Raw genomic sequence first — 20,114 nt, 5'->3', positions numbered from 1 at the left:
ACCACTGGGAGACTCAGTTTCCTCCCCTGGAAAATGGGCAGAGTGATGGTCCTCGCCTGGCTGGATTGCAGTGAAGTGAACGCGATAATGCCTGTGGAGTCTGTGGCTCAGAAAGTTCTGGAACACGAGAGCTATTGGTTGTTATCAGTGTTCCTCTTCTTCATAGCCCCTCCACCAGGGGTTCAACAAGAAATAGAGTTTCCACTCGGCAGGGGGCTTTAGATTTCAAGACATTTCCTCCAGAGCTGCTGGGGGCGGGGCGGGGGGGGCGCGGAGAAGGGGGGCGCCCCACTCTAGCCATGCCCTGTTCCGCCTGCACTGCTGTGGGTTTGTCTTTGGAACGCCTGCTCGGGCCACGTGGGCCGAGGGTCAGGTGGTGATTCCACAAGGGCTGGGCCTGAGATACTAATTCAACTGCTGCCTTGCCTGAACTGCCTACAAATCTCAGAACCAGAAGAGCAGGCCTGGCCTCCTCGCCTTTGTGACCAGAGCGGCTTGGGCCCCGGGCATTCTGACAGCGGCCTCTCACACCCCGTAGGGACTGGTCAGGCAGCTGCCCACCCCCCCACACCCCCCCACCCCGCCCCTGTGGGTGCACAGGCATTCACCATGAAAAGAATGCAGCTCCCCGCCCCCCCCACACACACACACACAATGCCCTTCTTTTCCTGAAAGCCTCCGAAACAGATTTTGAATTGTACCGTTTTCATACAACGCTGTTTTTTGCAAAGCATTTCTTGAACTAGCTGTGCTCAGTGTTTGAAAAAAATAACCTTGCTCCGAGAGAAGGGATATAATGTGTCTATTTAGCACAACCTATAGAAATGGGAGCACCCCAGAGCCTAATGGAAGGAGATGGAGAGGGGACCCCCGGGGAGGATCGACACACAGGCTTCTGGGAGGGAGCCATGAACTTGACCTGCTGGACTTCCCCTGAGCTTCCCCAGTTAGTGTTCACTGGGCTTCATTCATTAGACAGGGCAACTGGGGGAGAGGCAGCAAGAATACACACCACAGACACACACACACACACACACACACACACACACACACACACACACGGTCCAAGGGACATAGCAAGGAGCCATGGGTCCAAGCATCCTACCAATGTGACTTGTGCTGCGCCCCAAGATGGGTCTCGGCTTTTAAAGTAGCGAGGAAAATGGGAAACGCTCCCCTAGTCCGTGGCATGAAGCCGGAAGGAGCTGGAAGTGGGGTGCGCTGGGCTAGGGGTGCTGCACGAAGCCCCAGTAAAACCAGAAGCAAGCCAGCCGCCCTCGTCAGTCTTTCAGGCAGAAGAAGTCCCGGCAGAAGTGACTTTTGCAGGTTGAACAAAAGAGGATTCTCTTGGGGGCACAGGGAGCCCATGGTAAGAGCGGCAGCAGCACTTGGGAAAGCTCAAAGGGGTAGCAAAGGTGAGGGACCACTGTTAGCAGCCGGGTGCTTGCTAAGATGCCATCCAGGGTCATGACCTCAAGGACCAGTCAGGTCCGGATGAAGACAGGGTCAGACCTGCAGCGGGTCGAGTGCAGTCCCACTGCTGGTGAACCTCCAGCTACCAGCAAGCCCCGCGCCCCTCTGGCCTTGGGCGTCCACATCTGTCAATGGGGTGTCCTAACCCCCTGCTCGTACCGTTGGTGGGAGGTCACAGAGGTCAAAGTGCCCAGGATGCGGGAGACCCTCAAAAACAGCTATTCTTCACTGAGCTCTTATTTTGTTTTTCTGTTGTTGTTTGGTTTTTTTAAATATTTTTATTGATTTCAGAGAGGAAGGAGAGAGAGAGAGAGAGAGAGAGAGAGAGAGATGAAAGAGAATCATTGACTGGCTGCCTCCTGCAGGCCCCCACACAGGATTGAGCCCACAACCCAGCATGTACCCTGACCAAGAATCTGAACCATGACCTCCTGGTTCATAGGTCGATGATGCTCAACCACTGAGCCACACCGGCCGGGCACTGAGCTCTTATTTTGTCCCAGACACCATGCGGAGCGCCTGCGTCCCATCCCCCATGAATCTGCACAGGGCACCTATGTGATCAGAATCCCCCTTCCCCGTTACCATGAAGATTCCATTTATGAAACCCCTGAGATGCTCCGAGGGCAGGCGGCGCGCTCGAGGCCCCAAAACCCATGCGTGACGGGATCCAGGCCCAAACACAGATCAGGCGGCCCCAGCCCAGGCTCCGTTCGCTCTCCCCCAGGTTTCCTCTCGCTTCGCTGGATGGACCCCAGGCGGGCCGTCCGTCTTCGGAAAGGCAGGTACCGCCGCGTACCTCCTGAACTCCATTCTGCAGCAGCTGCTCTCAGACGGCTGCCAAGAAATATTTCCTGAAATCGAATTGGAACAGCTCTGTGGGGGGGCTCCCTGCTGGCCAGGCCAGGGCTCTGACAGCTGTTCCGGGAGCTCCATGTGAGTCCCCGAGCCGGAGGGGGGTCGAGGGGGGGGTGACCTCTGCACAGCGGGGGTCAGAGGCCATCACACTGTAGCTTCCAAGGGCAGCAGATCAGCCAACTGCGCCCGTCCCCACCCTGTGAAGAGGGACCCAGATCAGGTGCCCTCTGCGTGGCCCGGCAGGGGCCTGAGACCCCGGGGGCACCACCTGGTCCTCCCGTAGGAGGGTAGTTTGGCCTCTTTCAAAGCTTCCCAAGAAATCATTTAAGAAGTAACATTTGATCCCAGCCGGCGTGGCTCAGGGGTTGAGCATCGACCTATGGACCAGGAGGTCACGATTCGATTCCCGGTCAGGGCACATGCCCGGGTTGCGGGCTCGGTCCCCAGTGTGGGGCCTGCAGGAGGCAGCCAGAGAGTGATGCTCTCTCATCATTGATGTTTCTCTCCCTCTCCCTCTCCCTTCCTCTCTGAAATAAAATATATATATTTTTTAAAAGTAACATTTGAGAGCGCATGCTGTCCCCACGTTGTAAATCTCGGCCCGTTTTCAGAAGCCGGGGGTGAAAACTGCGTTGTAGAAAGGCCTGCGCCACCAGCAACTTCGAAACGAAAACGACTACAGCGTCCACGGCGGGAAACGCACCCGGCTTTTCAAATCAAGGCTTCCTCACGCGGTCCCTGGTCCTTCCCCCTTCAAGACAGGCGCCCGGGGCGGGATTTGATGTGATACTTAAATACCTTCGAGTGGGTGACAAATGAATGCGCTGTGCGTTTTCTTTAGGATAACGTTGTCCTCGCAGGCCAGAGAGAAGGATGCTCGGGGCTGCGACGATGCAGTGAGAGGGGGGATGGGACATTTCCCCGAGGGCTGGTCGGTAGATTTGGTGAAAATGCTTCTTCCCTGGGGAGTCTCCTTTAGACAAACCTCTGGTGCATCTGCCACTCTTTGCATGAGCCTCGTTCAGAGTTAGACCCTTCGGGGCTACCTGAGGGGGTGAATTGTGACTCTGCCATTCAAACTCCCGGGGAAGCACCAATGGGCGAGCAGGAGATGACCAAATTGTGTTGCCAAGCCCCGCCAGCGTGGCTCAGTGGTTGAGCGTCAACCTATGAACCAGGAGGTCCCGGTTTGATTCCAGGTCAGGGCACATACCCGGGTTGCAGGTTTGATCCCCAGTAGGGGGCATGCGGGAGGTAGGCGATCCATGATTCTCTCTCATCATGGATGTGTCTATCCCTCTCTCCCTCTTCCCAAGCTACTCGCCCCCCATCAGACACCCCGAGGGCCCTCTTGCTGGCCTCAGGAAAGTCAGACATGCCTAGTTCAACTCTCCTTCACGTCCCTCCCTGGGAGCACAGACAACGACAATGGTCGGTCAACCTGGGTGCCTCCTGAAGGGCGAGGGGCCTCACACCCCGGGCGAGGAGCAGGCAGGTGGGGGGTCCATGGCGCCTGGGCCGCCTGCCGCTGGGTCCCTGCTGCTTCTCCCCTCTGACCAGGGGATGCCTCTGGGGGCAAGGAGAGCCAGGTCTTTGCCCCGGAGACGGGCTCTGAGCAGGTTGTAGGATGTGACAATTGGCAAACACGGTTTTCAACAGTAGAATCTGCGACAGTCTACACCCCACTCCCATATATAAACTGGGGAAGGGGAGGCTCTCCCAAGACTGGCTAGTCAGGAAGTGGCCTCAGGATTAGGCAGAAGAGGGTATAAGAAGAGAACCCCCCCTCAACCCTGCAGCCCCCTCGCCCCCCGCCTCCCTGGCACACAGCTGGAGTGACCAGGAAGGCTTACACACCCATCAGCTACACAACAACACTTCCGGGTTTTGAATCCAATAAATCACATCCAGGCAGCATCCAATCCTCACTGAGTGCCTGCTGCGGTCCAGGCACCATGCTAATCACTCGAGGCCAGTGGTCGGCAAACCGCGGCTCCCGTCGCCCGACCGACCGACACCCCCACTTCTTCTAACGCTACTTCTTCAAAATAGACTCGCCCGGGCCGAAAACCGACTTCTGCACATGGGCCACGAAGTTTCGATCGCACTGTACGTGCGCGCCCGCACGTGGTATTTTGTGGAAGAGCCACACTCAAGGGACCAAAGAGCCGCATGTGGCTCGTGGGCCGCGGTTTGCTGACCACTGCTCTAGGCCAGTGGCTCCCCACCTTTTGTTGGCCACGCCCCACCTCAGCATCTCTAACATCCTGATGCCTGCCCTGTGACATATCATTCTGATTATTCAAAAAGTGCACTCCTAGTCACGTGGAGGAAGCCTAAAAGGCCATGAACTTGGTCTAAACCAGCTTCCAAAGAACATGGCATCCATGAAAGAGAGAAATAAAAGAACGAAAGGACCGTTGAAGTCCTGAGGAGGAAATCACTAAGAAATTGTTAAAAAATAATAATAATAATCTGAAGTGATGGGAAAAAATAGCAAATAAAGTTTCAAAACATATAACAGAGAGCTGAAAGGCATCAATAAGTCACAATATGTATGTATGTGCTGTAGATGAGGCCCTTAGAACAGTGGTCGGCAAACTCATTAGTCAGCAGAGCCAAATATCAACAGGACAACGATTGAAATTTCTTTTGAGAGCCAAATTTTTTTTAATATATTTTTATTGATTTCAGAGAGGAAAGGGGAGGGAAAGAGAGATAGAAACATCAATGATGATAGATAATCACAGATTGGCTGCCTCCTGCACGCCCCACACTGGGGATCGAGCCCGCAGCCCAGGCATGTGCCCTTGACTGGAATCGAACCCGTGACCCTTCAGTCTGCAGGCCAATGCTTTATCCATTGAGTCAAACCAGCCAGGAGAGCCAAATTTTTTAAACTTAAACTTCTTCTAACGCCACTTCTTCAAAATAGACTCGCCCAGGCCGCGGTATTTTGTGGAAGAGCCACACTCAAGGGGCCAAAGAGCCGCATGTGGCTCGCGAGCCGCAGTTTGCCGACCACGGCCCTAGAACCATAAGACATGCAAAAGGTTCACTGTTCATAACTCCTTCTCGAATTGCCCCCCTTAAAATCTAAATCGCCCCGCTGTGGGGCGTGTGCCCAGGGTGGGAACTTGATCATCAGTCCTCCACACCAGCTGTGCCAGGTGCGACCAGGCCCATTTTGGAGCCGATGCAACAGGAGCTGAGAGAGGCACCTTCCCGAGTCACCTCTGAGCGAGCGGGAAAGCAATTAAGAGGTTTACAATCAAGCAGGGAAGCCAAAGAACCGCATGAAATATTAACCGGCAGTAAGAGAGCTCCTTTGCAGAAGGCCGGGCCATCCATCTTGTCAATGACCTCATCGCTCGCCAGGCCTCATCATCTCCACGCAGGGCTCCCTAAATCTCCCGCTCTCGGTCCAGCCCCGCTCCTGAGCTGCAAAGCCCCCTAAATCTCAGCTGGCTGGCTGGCTGGCATCGGCTCCGGGTGCCCTAGCACACTCGGCCTGGCGAAGACCCACCCCGTCAGCACTTACTCCCACGCCACCCCAAACAAACTCCGCACCAGCGTCTCCGTTTCTGGCCCGTGCCACCTTCTCCGAAGGACTGCGGTTTGAAATCTTGAGCGTTCCCACCTTTACCCCAGCAATAGGCTGCCGGGACGCTTTTTTCTTATTTTCCGTCCCCTCTCATACCTGCACCCCTCCCCTCACCCAACCCCCTCCTGCCCAGAGAAATCGGGGCTCTCGGCGCAGAGAACGCCGATATAGCTTCATCTTTATCCATCGCCCAGTGCCCAAGAATAATTTTTTGGAAGTTTATTCATCAGAAAAAGGAGTGTCAAGTCCTAGACACTCTCTCTGCCTAGACCCAGTTGTTGTTTTTTTTAATACATTTTATTGATTTTCTACAGAGAGGAAGGGAGAGGGATAGAGAGCCAGAAACATCGATGAGAGAGAAGCATCAATCAGCTGACTCCTGCACACTCCCCACTGGGGATGTGCCTGCAACCAAGGTACATGCCCTTGACCGGAATCGAACCTGGGACCCTTTAGGCTGCAGGCCGACGCTCTATCCACTGAGCCAAAACGTTTAGGGCCCTAGACCCAGTTTTAATGGTTCATATGAACACGTTTATTACCTAACAGAATTGGCCGAGGATATTCAGAGTGAAGAAATTCTAATTGCGCTAGAATCTACCAGGCATTGTACCAGATGCTTTCACATACATCAGCTAACTTAATTCAGAGAAACATTGATCATGCCCTGCCTCCCCCCCCCACACATGCCCTGCCCCCTCACATGCCCCGACTGGGGAGTGAAACTGCAACCCAGGTATGCCCCGGACCATGAGTCAAACCCTGGGCATTCCTGTCCCTCCAGTCAACCGAGCCACACCAGCCAGGCACTTAATTCTTATAACAACTCTGCAAGGAAGATGCTAGAAAACTCACTTTATAGTCAAGTTCAAAATCAAGCTCAGAAAAGCTAACCCTAACATGCTCCAACCACACCCCCAGTGAATCTGGGACCCCTTCTCTTCTCCTATGCACTCTCTCCCTAAGCGACCTCTTCCCCATTTACAATATCCCCCCGTAAGCGGATCATGCCGATTCCTGTCCACAGCTCTGTGCTCCTGACTCCACTGAACTACCTACTTCGCCTCCACTTAGGTGGCTAATCCACTTAGATGACTCAGCAGATCCCAAACACGAGTCTTGATTTTCACCTCCCCCACCCAGATAGATCCTTCCCTCCTCCCATGTTCCCCACCCGATGAGGGGCTAACCCAGGCTGGGACACCTGGGCCCTGGGAGACACTCAGACTAGGCCCCCCCGGGAAGGTTAGAAGATGGGTCGAGCAGCAGATCCAGCTCCCATTCCCGCCCTCTGACTCCCATTCTCGATTCCACCAGCAGGACAATCCTGAGCGCTGGCCCGCTAGTCTCCCAGAGGCAGGTGTCCCTTGGGGGTGCTCCTGTGCCCTCTTTGCATAGAAATGCCACAGGGCAATGCATTTAAAATAGATGGGGGCTCGCCTGGCTGGGTGGCTCAGTGGTTGGGTGTCCGACCTATGGACCAGGAGGTCACGGTTCAATTCCAGTCAAGGGCACATGCCCGGGTTGCAGGCTCGATCCCCAGTGTGGGGCGTGCAGGAGGCAGCCAATCAATGGTTCTCTCCCATCATTGATGTTTCTCTCTCTCTCCCTCTCCCTTCCCCTCTGAAATCAATGAAAAATATATTTTTTTTAAATAAAATAGATGGAAACTCTCTGCCTCCATTGGCACCCCCAACTCATTCCCTTCACCAATTTCTTCCCATGTAGTGATCTAGAAATACAGCAGAGCAACCTGGCCAGAGATCCGCCCGTACCATTTCTTTCCCTCTCTGGTATCCTAGGGGTGAAGAGGAAGAATCTGTCATATTCTTTATGATCAAGTGCCAGGCATACACTGCCTTTGACATTCAAATCCTGACTTAAAAGCCACGAGACACGCGCGTGCCCTCCTTAAAGGATGGCTTTTCTGAGAGCGGATAATGCGCCATTATCTCTACACGACCAGGTGTCACTTGCGGGACCAGAGACTCATTTTCCCATCTGCAGCCATGAAAGGGGCTGAGATGCCGATGGGGACGGCAGATGCTTTCGGCTGCCCGTTCTGGATGATTTCCTCTCTGATCTGGGCTGCTGTTTGCGTCGGAGCAGAACCAGCCCGGAACAGTGAGCTAAATAAACACGTGCCAAGCGGGAACTTTTGCCAAGAGGGAAAAATCTTATCTCACTCATGCGGGACCGAGACGTGCTGGTGCCCGGGCCCCTGTCTGAGGACAGGCATGAGGTCCAAGAGGGAGGCTGCAAGGCCGGGAGGTCACACAGGCCTTGCCTCCGCCCTCACCGTGGGCCGTGCAGGTTAGAGCTATGCAGATTCGGGAAGCCCATGCCCAGATGGCAAGAGATGTTCACTGGGAGAATGTCTGATGGATAAAGGGGAGGGAGCAGGAAATGGTTGGAAAGACTCCACATAGGCTAGGGCCGTGGTCGGCAAACTGCGGCTCACGAGCCACATGCGGCTCTCTGGCCCCTTGAGTGTGGCTCTTCCACAAAATACCACGGCCTGGGCGAGTCTACTTTGAAGAAGTGGCGTTAGAAGAAGTTTAAGTTTAAAAAATGTGGCTCTCCAAAGAAATTTCAATCGTTGTACTGTTGATATTTGGCTCTGTTGACTAATGAGTTTGCCGACCACTGGGCTAGGGGAGAGGGGAGAGAAATTAACAACTGGGCGGGGGGCGGAGGGGGAGGAAAAAGGAAATGGATGCTGGGTCAGCAGCCTTAGAGGCTTCTATAAGAATCCTTTTTTCTACACAGAGAGAGTGTCTTTTCTCCTTCAAGTGCAGCTGTTGTGAAAAGTCACTGTCCCTCCCTCTAGCCCAGCGGTCGCCAACCGGTGGTCCATGGGCCACTGGTGGTCCGTGAGATCCGAAAGGTTGGCGACCACTGCGAGTCTAGCCTATGGCAGGTGCCAGTGCCACACGGAACCCTAGAAGAGAGATCTCTGCATCACCTGGTTTTCTATCTCTGTGGTTGCCGCCCTGTATAGTCTTTGTCTGGCAACCATGTCCTATGTATGTCCTCTGATGTGCATTTGAACACTATCTAGTTAATCCTCACGGTTCCTGCCAGGAGAGAGAACAAAGTTTCAGGGGACTCTATAACAATAAAAGTGTAATATGCTAATTAGACTGGACGTCCTTCTGGACAAAGCTGGGGCTGCGAGGGCCGAGCCCCTTGCACGAATTTCGTGCACTGGGCCTCTAGTTTATAATAGGAATGCCCAGAACTGAGACCCTCTAAAGCGGTCTTGCCTCCTAGGCTGGTCTCTGGCCCCAGAATATTCAGCAAAACCTCATTCGTTCGGCCTCCGTGGTGTTCTTCTTTCTCAAGATTGCTTTGACTATTTGGGGCCTTTAGTGATTCCAAATTTTAGGATTCGTTTTCCTATTTCTGTGAAAAATGCCATTGGCTGGCCAGGGAAAGAATTGTGTCAGGAATTTAAGAACAAAAGGAAGAATTAAAAATTCATTTAGAAATCACTCACACGATGGAGATAATACTCAAGCATACATTAATGACTTTTTAAATACCTAACAAACACATTTTGAGCACCTGATGAAAATGAATTAAAAATTATAAGAGCAGCACAAAAACATATAAACAGCACATGGACAAAGTTTATGAATTCCAAGCAAAACTCTAACGTTGGGTAGGTGCGGCTAATGTGATGTACCAGTGATATTAACGAGGACTAACAGGAATCTTAAAAATGATTAAGGACCGATAGAGAAACATCTGTGTAGGCTTAGGGAAAAGCCTCGTTTTTACCTAGAAACACTCAAGATGATCAGGTTCGACTGCATTCTAAATCCATCCACATTATCAGACGATGTTATATGTGTCAATGCAAGAAAAGGAAACGCGGCTGGATTTAAAGACTCTCCTTCCCCTTAAAGTACAATTTCAAGAGATCAAATGCTATAAATCGTGACTAACGGCGAGGGGGACATTGCCACCCGCTGAGAAAGGAGGAATACTCCTCTGCCATTTGCTACAACATACGCGTTCCAAGGGCAACTATTAAACTCTTGATGAGGACGAGTAGGCTGCCATTCCAAACAGAAAACCTGGCGCGAAACAGGACGTTCGTGAGCGCAAGCCCGGGTTTCTCATTAAAGGTCGTTTCGGGGAAGTAAGACTTTGCATGCTATTCTCTAATCACAAGCATCTTCGATCAAGAGAAATGTGACCTGTGGCCGGGGTTCTCGTTCCAGCATCACAAAGGGTTCGGCAATCCGGAGAAAGGCTGTGCGTCGATTAAATAAGAGTCCAGAGACGAAAGGTAATTTTGAAAGGCATTGGGGGGTCAGAGGAGCTTCAGCTAAAGGAGCTAAAAGTTCTCCTCGTCTCAGGACCCTTGCTTTTTATTGTCCCTTCGCATTTTCTAAGCATCGCCCGGGCAGCGCAATGGGAACAGAGTGAGGAGCAGGCCCCTCTGTCCCCACTTCTCCTTCCATCACTCCAGATGGTCCCTTAGTGGGACCTCAACAGCACTCACCAAATATGTCACCAAATCACCACATATGTCACCGTGTTTGCCCCCTCTTTTGTGGGGAGAGCCCAGGAGGACCTGAGTGAGGACGCCTGCTCTAGACCCACCTGCCCACACTTAGAGGGACACAAGCCTTCTCTGTGCACGATTTCACGTGCCCACCTGTTGTCCTGTCACGTGGGGAGGGGATGACAGCTGTAAAATCATCTGTCATTTTTATACCCAGGCCATCACCTCTGGGCTCAACTTTAATTATGTGAACCCTCACACAACCCTCTCCAACAACAGAGCACGCCAATTAATTTCCCCTTCTCTGAGGATCCCTCCAGGAAAGACAAGCTCCGGGAACTGGGAAAGAAAAGGGATCTGGGGCCTCCATTGTCATCCCTGGAGCAGATATTGCCGGGGACCCCGAAGTCACCGGAGCCCGGGTCCCGGGGCGCAGTGACAACGCAGTAATTATTCCCGAGCGCTTCAGCGTCGTTCAGCCTTTCTCCTGGTGTCTGCAGGCAGGCAGGCCGGCCCGGAATGCAAATAATAGGATCGCTTTCATTAAATCATCTTTTCTATGACTGTCTCATTCCAGTAATGAACACCTTTGCTAATGTATTCCGTGAAGCAGGCGGAGCGTTACACTAATGTATGGCCTGTGTTAATTTCTGAAAAACAGGGGTGAAATTGAAATAACCTGCTTCTGAACACGTAAGCGCTGTGGAAAGAAACGGGAAAAAAGAAGCAGCAGCTAGGAATAATTTTGATTAATGTAAACTAATGAGCATTCGTTGTTTTTATTCCACCTTCCCCACCTGAAAAGTACCGTAGGGGGTATTTGCGGATTTCAACTCGTCTTTTTTTTTTTTTTTTTTTTGCATACCTTTGGGGTTGCTGCCCAAGAGAGCCTGCAGGTATTTAATCATCACAATTAGAGACGAAGGACTCTGAACCTCACCTGTTACTCCCGAGGTGCGTTCCCCAGTGCAGGTCGGCAGGCAGGTGCGTGTGTGTGTGTGTGTGTGTGTGTGTGTGTGTGTGTGTGTCTGTCTGTCTCAGAGACTTCTGGGAGTTCAGCCTTTTCCCCAGCCAGACTCCGCGGTCCGCTGAGCATGGCTGACCGTGTTTGATTCTCTGCCGTGTTTATGGGCGTCCACGTGCGCACACAGCTGCACCAGGGCTCAGCCGGACTCGGGCCTTCGATCCAGGTGCTGCTGCTGAAAGACCAGGAAGAACTGAAACGCGGATCCGCATGGGCTCAAAGATCGCGCCTCCTCCCAGCCGGAGCGGTCCGATGCCCACGCTTTACGGCAATGGCCTCAAAAAGCACGTTGTGATGTTCGGTGGCCGGATTCAATGTACGTCTCAGCTTAAAAAACAGTGGCTCGCCCTAGCTGGTTTGGCTCCGGGGATAGAGCGTTGGCCTGCAGACTGAAAGGTCCCAGGTTCGATTCCGGTCAAGGGCACTTGCCCGAGTTGCAGGCTCAATCCCCAGGTAGGGGGCATGCAGGAGGCAACTGATCAATGATTCTCATGGTTGATGTCTCTCTCCCTCTCCCTTCCTCTCTGAAATCAATATATATTATTGATTTTTTGTGTATATATATATATATATATATATACACAATACAGTGCCTCTCTCTGCAATGCACACACCAGAGTCCCTTCTGAAAAGAACAATTTCCAGTATGGAACTCAAAGGGGACAGCCTTTTGCTTCTAACAAGCACTTGATTAGCAAGTCACGAGCTAGGGTTTGCTAATTTTGACCTCCAGGGTTGGTTAGACAGGTGTGTGCTGCAATTCAGTAGCCATCATCCCTAAGATGAGCTTTTTAAAACCATTTTTTGAACGTCTCATGTGTGCCCAACTCCATTCTGAGCTCAGGATCCAGAGCCATCAGCGGCTCCCCGTTGCCTACGAGATCAAGCCCACTCTTCGGAGTCCCCGGGGCCCAGGCCGCTCACCGACACCGGCTCCAGCCCGCCCGGTGGGGAGGAGGCCCGGGGAGGCCGGCACCTCTGTGACCGGGTCCGTTTGTCTAATGTGAAGATTCCGTGAACAGCCCGTTTGCTCTGACTCGGGGCGACGCCTTTCCACCAACCTGCACTAAGCAGGCTGATCTTCGGGCCCCCATCTGCCTTCGTCTTTGTCTTGTTTTTTCAGTTAGTTCAGAACTGGCGTGCAGGAAAAAATTGCCATGTATTGGAGGCCAGCGTCTCCGCTTAGATCCCCGGCTGGCCATTCGGGTAGTGTTTGCTGGATAAAGGAATAGCAAAGGCACAAATTCTAGATTCTAGTGTTGCTTGTTGAGACATTGATTTTCAGACAAGAAAGACTACAGTATAGCGAGCAAAACCCTCACTGTGTTCAGGTACATTGAGTCCTACGAAAGGGTGAGTAGGACATCGATCAGATAGATTCCTGAGGAGGGAGATGATACCAAAAAATACAGTAACTGCTCCCCAAGTCCCCTCCCCGGTGGCCATTTCAACTCAAAGACCCGGAGATCCCAACTCCTCCTCCTTTTAGAGTTCTTGCAAGGATGCCAGCTCTGAGCACGTACCATGCCTCCTCGCTGACCTTTATCTGGCCAGAAATTTGTTTTGTGGGTTGAGACCGGCGGGGAAATGGCCAGCCTCCGCTTGGGTCTGACAGCTATGTTTGTAAAGCTTCCTTCTCTCTGCTAGAATGTTCTCCCCGCGCCCCCCCCCCGCCCCCGCCCGAACTGGCTCCTTGTCTCCCTCGGAGTGGGAGCTACTGCTGGGGTCCAGGGAGGAAAGCAGGAGGGTCTGGATTCGAGCAGGGACGTGGGGGTGACGGATTCCAGAGGCCGCCCTGACTTTCCCAACTAGAGGGAGGCTGTGGTTCGGGCTCAATGCTGTGCATGTTCCAAGGGGGTAGGACATGGCTCTGCCCACATGGAGCTTAGAACCTACCTGGGTAATAAGACCAATAGACACTGAACCATTGGAAAGCAATTGCCTCAGAGCAGGGAGCCCTAAGTCCAACCGAAATAAAATTTCAAAACAATCCCCTAGCTGGTGTGGCTCAGTGGATAGAACGCCGGTCTGCGGACTGAAGGGTCCCAGGTTCGATTCCGGTCTAAGGGCACATGCCCGGGTTTCGGGCTCGATCCCCAGTAGGGGGCGTGCAAGAGGCAGCCGATCCATGATTCTCTCTCCTCATTGATGTTTCTATCTCTCTCCCCCTCTCCCTTCCTCTCTGAAATCAATAAAAATATATTTTAATTTTTTTTTTTCAAAGCAAGAAAAAATCGAGTGTGGGCAGGGCGAGTCCTAGAAGCCATCAGGAGAGAGGTGAGAGGTAAGAGAGAGGTCTGAGGGGAAAGGAACGCATGTAGGAGGCAGAGGAGGAAGGACGCCAGGGGAAAGCCTGGAGTGGGAGCGTCAGGTCACCGTCCTTCAACACTGCACGTGTCCCCAGAGGGCCCCTCACCAGCCACCCTGCCCTCCCTTCCCCCGTCTTGACCCACATGTTGAAACTTTGGGCAAAAAATAGTGAGTCATTATATTGCTCTCTCTTTTGCAAAAAAAAAAAAAAGTCTACTATTTTGGTGGGAAGTAAGTCATTCAAGAGGTGGAGGTGGGGGAAGCCACGTCCCTCAGGAAGAGGATGGGAGTGGTTAAGCCCCTGACCTTGACCTCCTGCCTGCCCAGTCCTTTCTGCTGGCAAATTCGGGCCCAGTTCTCAGGCCTGGAACCTCTGGAGAGCCACTGGCTGGCCCAGGGGACTCGAAAGGGCTGGGAACAGGTTGCTTCTCAGCAATTCGCTTTGGAAGCTGGGGTCCACGGACGTGTTTGATCGGCGGGAGGCCGGTCAAATCAAAGACAGGGCCCATGTGTGGAACGAGACGGCGGCTGGCTCAGCGGCTGGCTCAGCGGCTGGGAGACTGGTGACCACACACAGGGCTGGAACTGGGAAGCCAGAGGTCAGAGGCCACGGGAGGAGCAAGGTCACAGAACTGCGGTTCCTGATCCTCTCCAGGACCTCCGACCATGACCTTGGGCAAAGGCACTGCCCCCCTACCCTCCCCAGTGCCATCTCCTCCTTCGGAAGGCCCGGGAAAACAGTAATTATCCTCTTCCGTCTCAGAAAGTCTTTACATAATTAACATTCACGGGATGGCTTTGAAGTCCTCAGATAGGCGCTGCCGAGAAAATATTATTATTGTCTTAAGATACAATACGCCTGCATCGCTAGCTGTTGCTCGCGGGTCTGTTATCTTATCCTCGGAGGGAGCTGTTTGCAAGCTGATTAATTACAACTCCATTTTTCAGACTTTTTAATTTAGATGTTAATAAATTCAATAATTTTCTCCGTTGATTGTGCCCGATAAGATCCTCCGGGAACAACTTCTCATTTACGACGGTGACCCGGGCCCGAAGGCTCCCGCTGTAGTGTGACTGCCTTCGATGCGAAGGACCAGACTCACCACCCAGCCCGAACACCGTGATTAAGTTGAATTCACATTCCTACCGCTGGTCTGACTTTCTGTTTACTTTCTCGGCCCAGCCCTACTGGCGTTTTCCATGGAACTGACTTGGCCTCGATCTTCGCCCGAAGGGAAAACGGTGTAGAAGCAGAGGAAAGGGACTGCAGCTGTGTCCCCCTGCCCTACCCGGCTGGCCCTGCCCCCCCCCCCCCGGCCCCAGGCTAACAGGCAGACCATCTGGACGGAGAGACACAGCCCTCGGCCAGCAGGGGACATGGTGCCTGCAAGGCAATCAGGGAGAGGTGTCTCACTCCCACGTGACAGTGGGCACCCTTTTTCAGGATGGGGGTGGCTGTGGGGGCTGGGGGGCCTGGGAGCAAGGGCCAGTCAGAGAGGGGGGGAGGAGAGGCCTCCTGCCTGTCCAGGGGGTGGCTCCCCGCCCTGCTGGACACTCCAGCCAGCAGCCTCTCTGGGGCTAGCCTGGTCTTGGGGCCACACTGGGGATGTACCGTGGGGTGTAGCCTTTCTCAAAAAGGTCAACTCCAGCCCAGGCAGCGTGGCTCAGGGGTTGAGCAGCGACCTATGAGCCAGGAGGTCACGGTTCAATTTCCCCATCAGGGCACATGCCCCAGTTGCAGGCTCGGTCCCCAGTAGAGGGCGTGCAGGAGGCAGCCGATCAATGATTCTCTCTCACCATTGATGTTTCTCTCTCTCTCTCCCTCTCCCTTCCTCTCTGAAATCAATTTAAAAAAAGGCCAACTGCAGGCCTCTCTGGGTTTGCAGTCCCCTTCAGAGAGGACTCCGCCCTCCCCTGGACATCACTGTCCAGCCCCCAACTCTGCAGGGAGACCAGGCTGGTCCTTGCAGGCCCATCGCTGCCCCCTGCTCTGCCTGCTCAGGCTTCCCTTCCCCCCTCCCCTGCAGGCTCTCCTTGGTCAAAGCCTTGGTTCACATTCCAACTGAACCACAGTCACCTAATCGATTATAAAGTTCCGTCCATCAGTCCTCAGCTACCCGCGCTGAGGCGGGAGGCAGCACAGAGGTGAAACGAAGCCAGGAGCCACTTCCGAACCACAGACATGGCTTCTTGGGACGGCGCTGTGGGTGGCTTTGTACGTAAGGGAGCCATTTCCGTGTCATTATCTTGTTCTCCTCTCATGAAAGGGCCTTACTTGCCCAGGCAGTAAAAGCCGGGCGACGCCCCCAGAGATGACCGGGGCTTGACCCAGGCTTGACCTCCAGGGCACCTGCCTTCCCATCCGCACAGTGATTGGCTAAATGAGAGTACCCCAAGGACCATCCGAGAAGATTGTCCTCCGGGGAGCCATCATTCATAGAGATGAACTCCTCTGCCCCAGCGTTCCTGGGTTCCTGGCACAGCCGAGAGTCCCTGGGTGCCCTGGCCGAACACCAGCCAGCTGCCTTCACGGGCCTTCTGACCCCTGTGACCCTCCTGTCTGAGTTGGAAATGTCTCCTGTAGAGGAAGCGTCCGCACACGTAGAGACGTTCCGGGCCCGTGGGCAGCGGGTGGCAGCCAGGATTCCTGCTCGGGACTTCTTCTTTTTAAAAGCAAATATTTTTTTAAAATGTATTTCAGAGAGGAAGGGAGAGGGAGATGGAAACATCCATGATGAGAGAGAATCATGGATCGGCTGCCTCGTGCATGCCCCACACTGGGGATGGAGCCCACAGCCCGGGCATGTGTCCTGACCGGGAATCGAACTGTGACCTCCTGGTTCATAGGTCGACGCTCAACCACTGAGCCACGCCGGCCAGGCTATTATTACTCTTTTGATAATGGGGAGGGGGAGCCTCAGTTGCCACCAAGCCTCCCCTATTGGCTCAGAGCTGCCCCCTTAAAGACTTGTCGCCTTGGGGAACCCCAAGGCCATGAGCAGATGAGCCCAAGGACAGGGTAGTGCCGGGGCTGTATGGACACTCTCTGGGTGGTCCCCAGGATGCATCTCGCAAGCCACATGCGGCTCTTTGGCCCCTTGAGTGTGGCTCTTCCACAAAATACCACGGCCTGGGCGAGTCTATTTTGAAGAAGGGGCGTTAGAAGAAGTTTAAGTTTAAAAAATGTGGCTCTCAAGAGAAATGTCAATCCTTGTACTGTTGATATTTGGCTCTGTGGACTCATGAGTTTGCCGACCACGGCCGTAGCTCATCTGCCAGTCCTCTCCACCTGGCTGAACTCAACTCGATTCTGTTTCCTAACAGAGCCATTCCCTCCGGGAAAACCCAGGAGCAAGCCCGAGTTGGCAGGGGCCTCCTGGCCTGTCCCCTCAGGACCAAGGACAGGTGCCGCCCTGCCCCACGGGGCCCACAGGAGACTCTGGTTTTGGCCTAAAATTAAAGGCCAACGTGAGAGGCAACAAGCATTTATTTCAGGCCCAAAACAGCAGCTCCCAGGATGCACCGACTCAGGCGGCGACCCAAACAGCGTGGCGATCAGGGGGCGCAGGCAAGGGTGTGGGTGAGAGAAAGGGAAGAGGAATAATTACATCCACAGAAGGAAGAAGGCATTGCTCTGGGAGCAGATAAGCCGACACAGCGATGCTAATTCTAAAGCAGCGTTTTCATTCCCAGTCCAGCGGCCAGCCGGCCAGCCGGCGTAAGCACGGCTTCCTGGTTATCTCTGCAAACAGTTGCTTTGGAAATAAAGCTGCGTGGGGCCCAACGCAAAGGTCATTTTGCCCGGTTTGAACATTGCGAAGGTTTGAGGAGTAAGACGGGGAAGGCGGTTCCTCTGGGGCGGGCAGCTCTGACTCCATGTTTTGTATTTTTTTGGTTTTTTGTTTGTTTGTTTGTTTTTTAATATATTTCTTTATTCATTTCAGAGAGGAAGGGAGAGGGGGAGAGAGAGAGAGAGAGAGAGAGCAAAACATCAGTGATGAGAGAGAATCATTGATCGGCTGCCTCCAGCACATCCCCTACTGGGGATCGAGCCAACAACCCAGGCATGTGCCCCTGGCCGGAATCGAACCTGGGTCCCTTCAGTCCGTCAGGCTGAGGCTCTATCCACCGAGCCAAACCAGCCAGGGCTGACTCCATGTTAAAGGGGCTCCATGTATAGTACTTCCCACCCTGGAGACATCGCTGAGCCTCAGCCCATGAGTCCAAGGGCGGGGTTCATGCGTGACGGGCGCCGTCGCTCAGGGACGGGGCCCCATGGGAGAAGAGCAGGAGACGGCGGGCTGCCGTGTGGCGGGATGGCGGGTCCTGGAGCCAGAACCGGTTGCAGGCTTGGGGCCTGCAGGAAGCGAAGCCGTCCAAAGCTGGGAAGACCGGGCATCTGAGAGGCGTGGCGGCTCGAGGGGGAAGAAGGCGGGCAGCCTGGCCAGGCAGCGCGAGCACAGCTGGCGAGGGAGGGGAGACTCTGTTCTGGGGACCCACCGCCCCAACTCAGGGGAGCAGCTGGCACCCCAGGGAGGCGAGGGGCGGGAGCGAGGCCACGCACAGTCTCTGTGGGCCTGGCTGGCTGCGGAGGCCCCGTGCTGGGGAAGGGCGGTGTGCTCGACTCTGCCAGCCCCGCTCCAAGCTGCCTCTGCTGTTCTGCAAAATCGTGATAAGCTTTGTGTGCGCAGGGGATGTGAGCAAGAAGCTAATGCTCGACGCTGAGCTCTTGCAGGAGAGGGGACTTGCTAGGGATGACCCGGAATAGCCCGTGACCTTGACCGCCTCCCGGAGGTCGCCGTGGAGTCTGGGGGCTGCGCGACGGCACCTGTTTTCTCGCGTTTGCTGCAGCCCGCCACGAGCCGCCCTCCCTTCCGGAGGAGGTCACTCCGTAACGCATGAGGACAACAACGGCAATGAGGAAGGGTCCCTGTCCCACCACCTCTGGGTATGGAAAGAGACGGCCTTGTTTCTGATGGGATTTTTAAAAGTAATCTGTCGGCGGAGGGAGGACACGAGCCCGAGGCACAGAGAGGTCACCTGGGTCCCCCCAAGACACACAGCAATTCTGCCACAGCCGAGCGCAGCGCAGAACAGAAGACGATGGGCCTGCCGGGCACCCCCATGCTGGGGCCTGGCCAAGTTCAATGACAACGTGCCCCGGGGGGCAGGAGGCGTGGGGAGGGGGCCGCGCTTGCAGGCCCCAAATAAGGGTCCCCCGTGAACAAGAGCCACTGATGATTACTTTCTTCCTAACGATCTGATCACCTAGTCAACTCCGCCTTCCCAGCATCTCCACTTCCCGACTCCTTTATTTCGGGCACAAGGGTGCGGAGTTTTAGCCAAATACGTTCTGGCGCCAGAGGAGACGGAGGCAGTTCTGTCATCGTCTCTACTCACAGCGTTACCGAAGGGCAGGGACCATCCATCTCCTCCCGACAGCTGGCTGGCGGCACCGACGGAGCGGGGGGAGGGGGAGTTGGCGCATACAGGTACCTGAGCCCCCTCCCGGGCCCCCCCGCCCCGCCACGGTTCTGGCCTTCCCAAAGACCCGTGCCAATGTCCCTGCGCGCTCTCGAAGAGCCTGCTCATGGCGCGCATATTTTAATTCCTCCCACACGCAACCTGAGTGCCATCTCAGACACTGTTTACTCCTGGACAGAACAGGGGGATGCGAAGGAGCCATAAAAAGAACGCAGGCCGTTTGCAAAACACTCCCCGTTCACAAAGCCTTTCGGAAGGCGGGGTGATCGCCCCGTTTCAGCGTTAGGAAACGGAAGCTCAGGGAAAGGAACCCCCCCACACCCCCCGCAGGAGGGTCCCACGGCTGGCAAGCTGAGTGACAGGGCCCGGAAGGACCGCTCGCCCTCCCTCTCTGCTCGGCGCCCATCTCTGCCTCCGGGGATGCGAGCCCCGCGTTGGATGGGGATGAAGGAGAGAGCTGATCAAGACCCAGGCCTGCCCTAGCCGGTGTGGCTCAGTGGATAGAGTGTCAGCCTGCGTGCGGACTGAAGGGTCCCAGGTTCGATTCCCGTCAAGGGCACATGCCCAGGTTGCGGGCTCGATCCCCAGTGTGGGGCGTGCAGGAGGCAGCGGGTCAATGGTTCTCTCTCATCATTGATGTTTCTCTCTCTCCCTCTCCCTTCCTCTCTGAAATCAATAAAAATACATATTTTTTTAAAAAAGACCCAGGCCTGCACTCAAGGGGGATTTTATTGTAACACTGCTCCCACGGCACCGAGCCCAGCCCCGCAGCACGTCACCGGGAGGGCGCGGGGGCCTGGGGAGGCGGGAAGTGGAGGAATCGGATTCGCCTCCTTCTCCTGAGA

Source organism: Eptesicus fuscus, chromosome 24 (assembly GCF_027574615.1).
Source record: "Eptesicus fuscus isolate TK198812 chromosome 24, DD_ASM_mEF_20220401, whole genome shotgun sequence".
Lineage (NCBI taxonomy): Eukaryota > Metazoa > Chordata > Mammalia > Chiroptera > Vespertilionidae > Eptesicus > Eptesicus fuscus.
Note: the sequence above shows the minus strand (reverse complement) of the source record.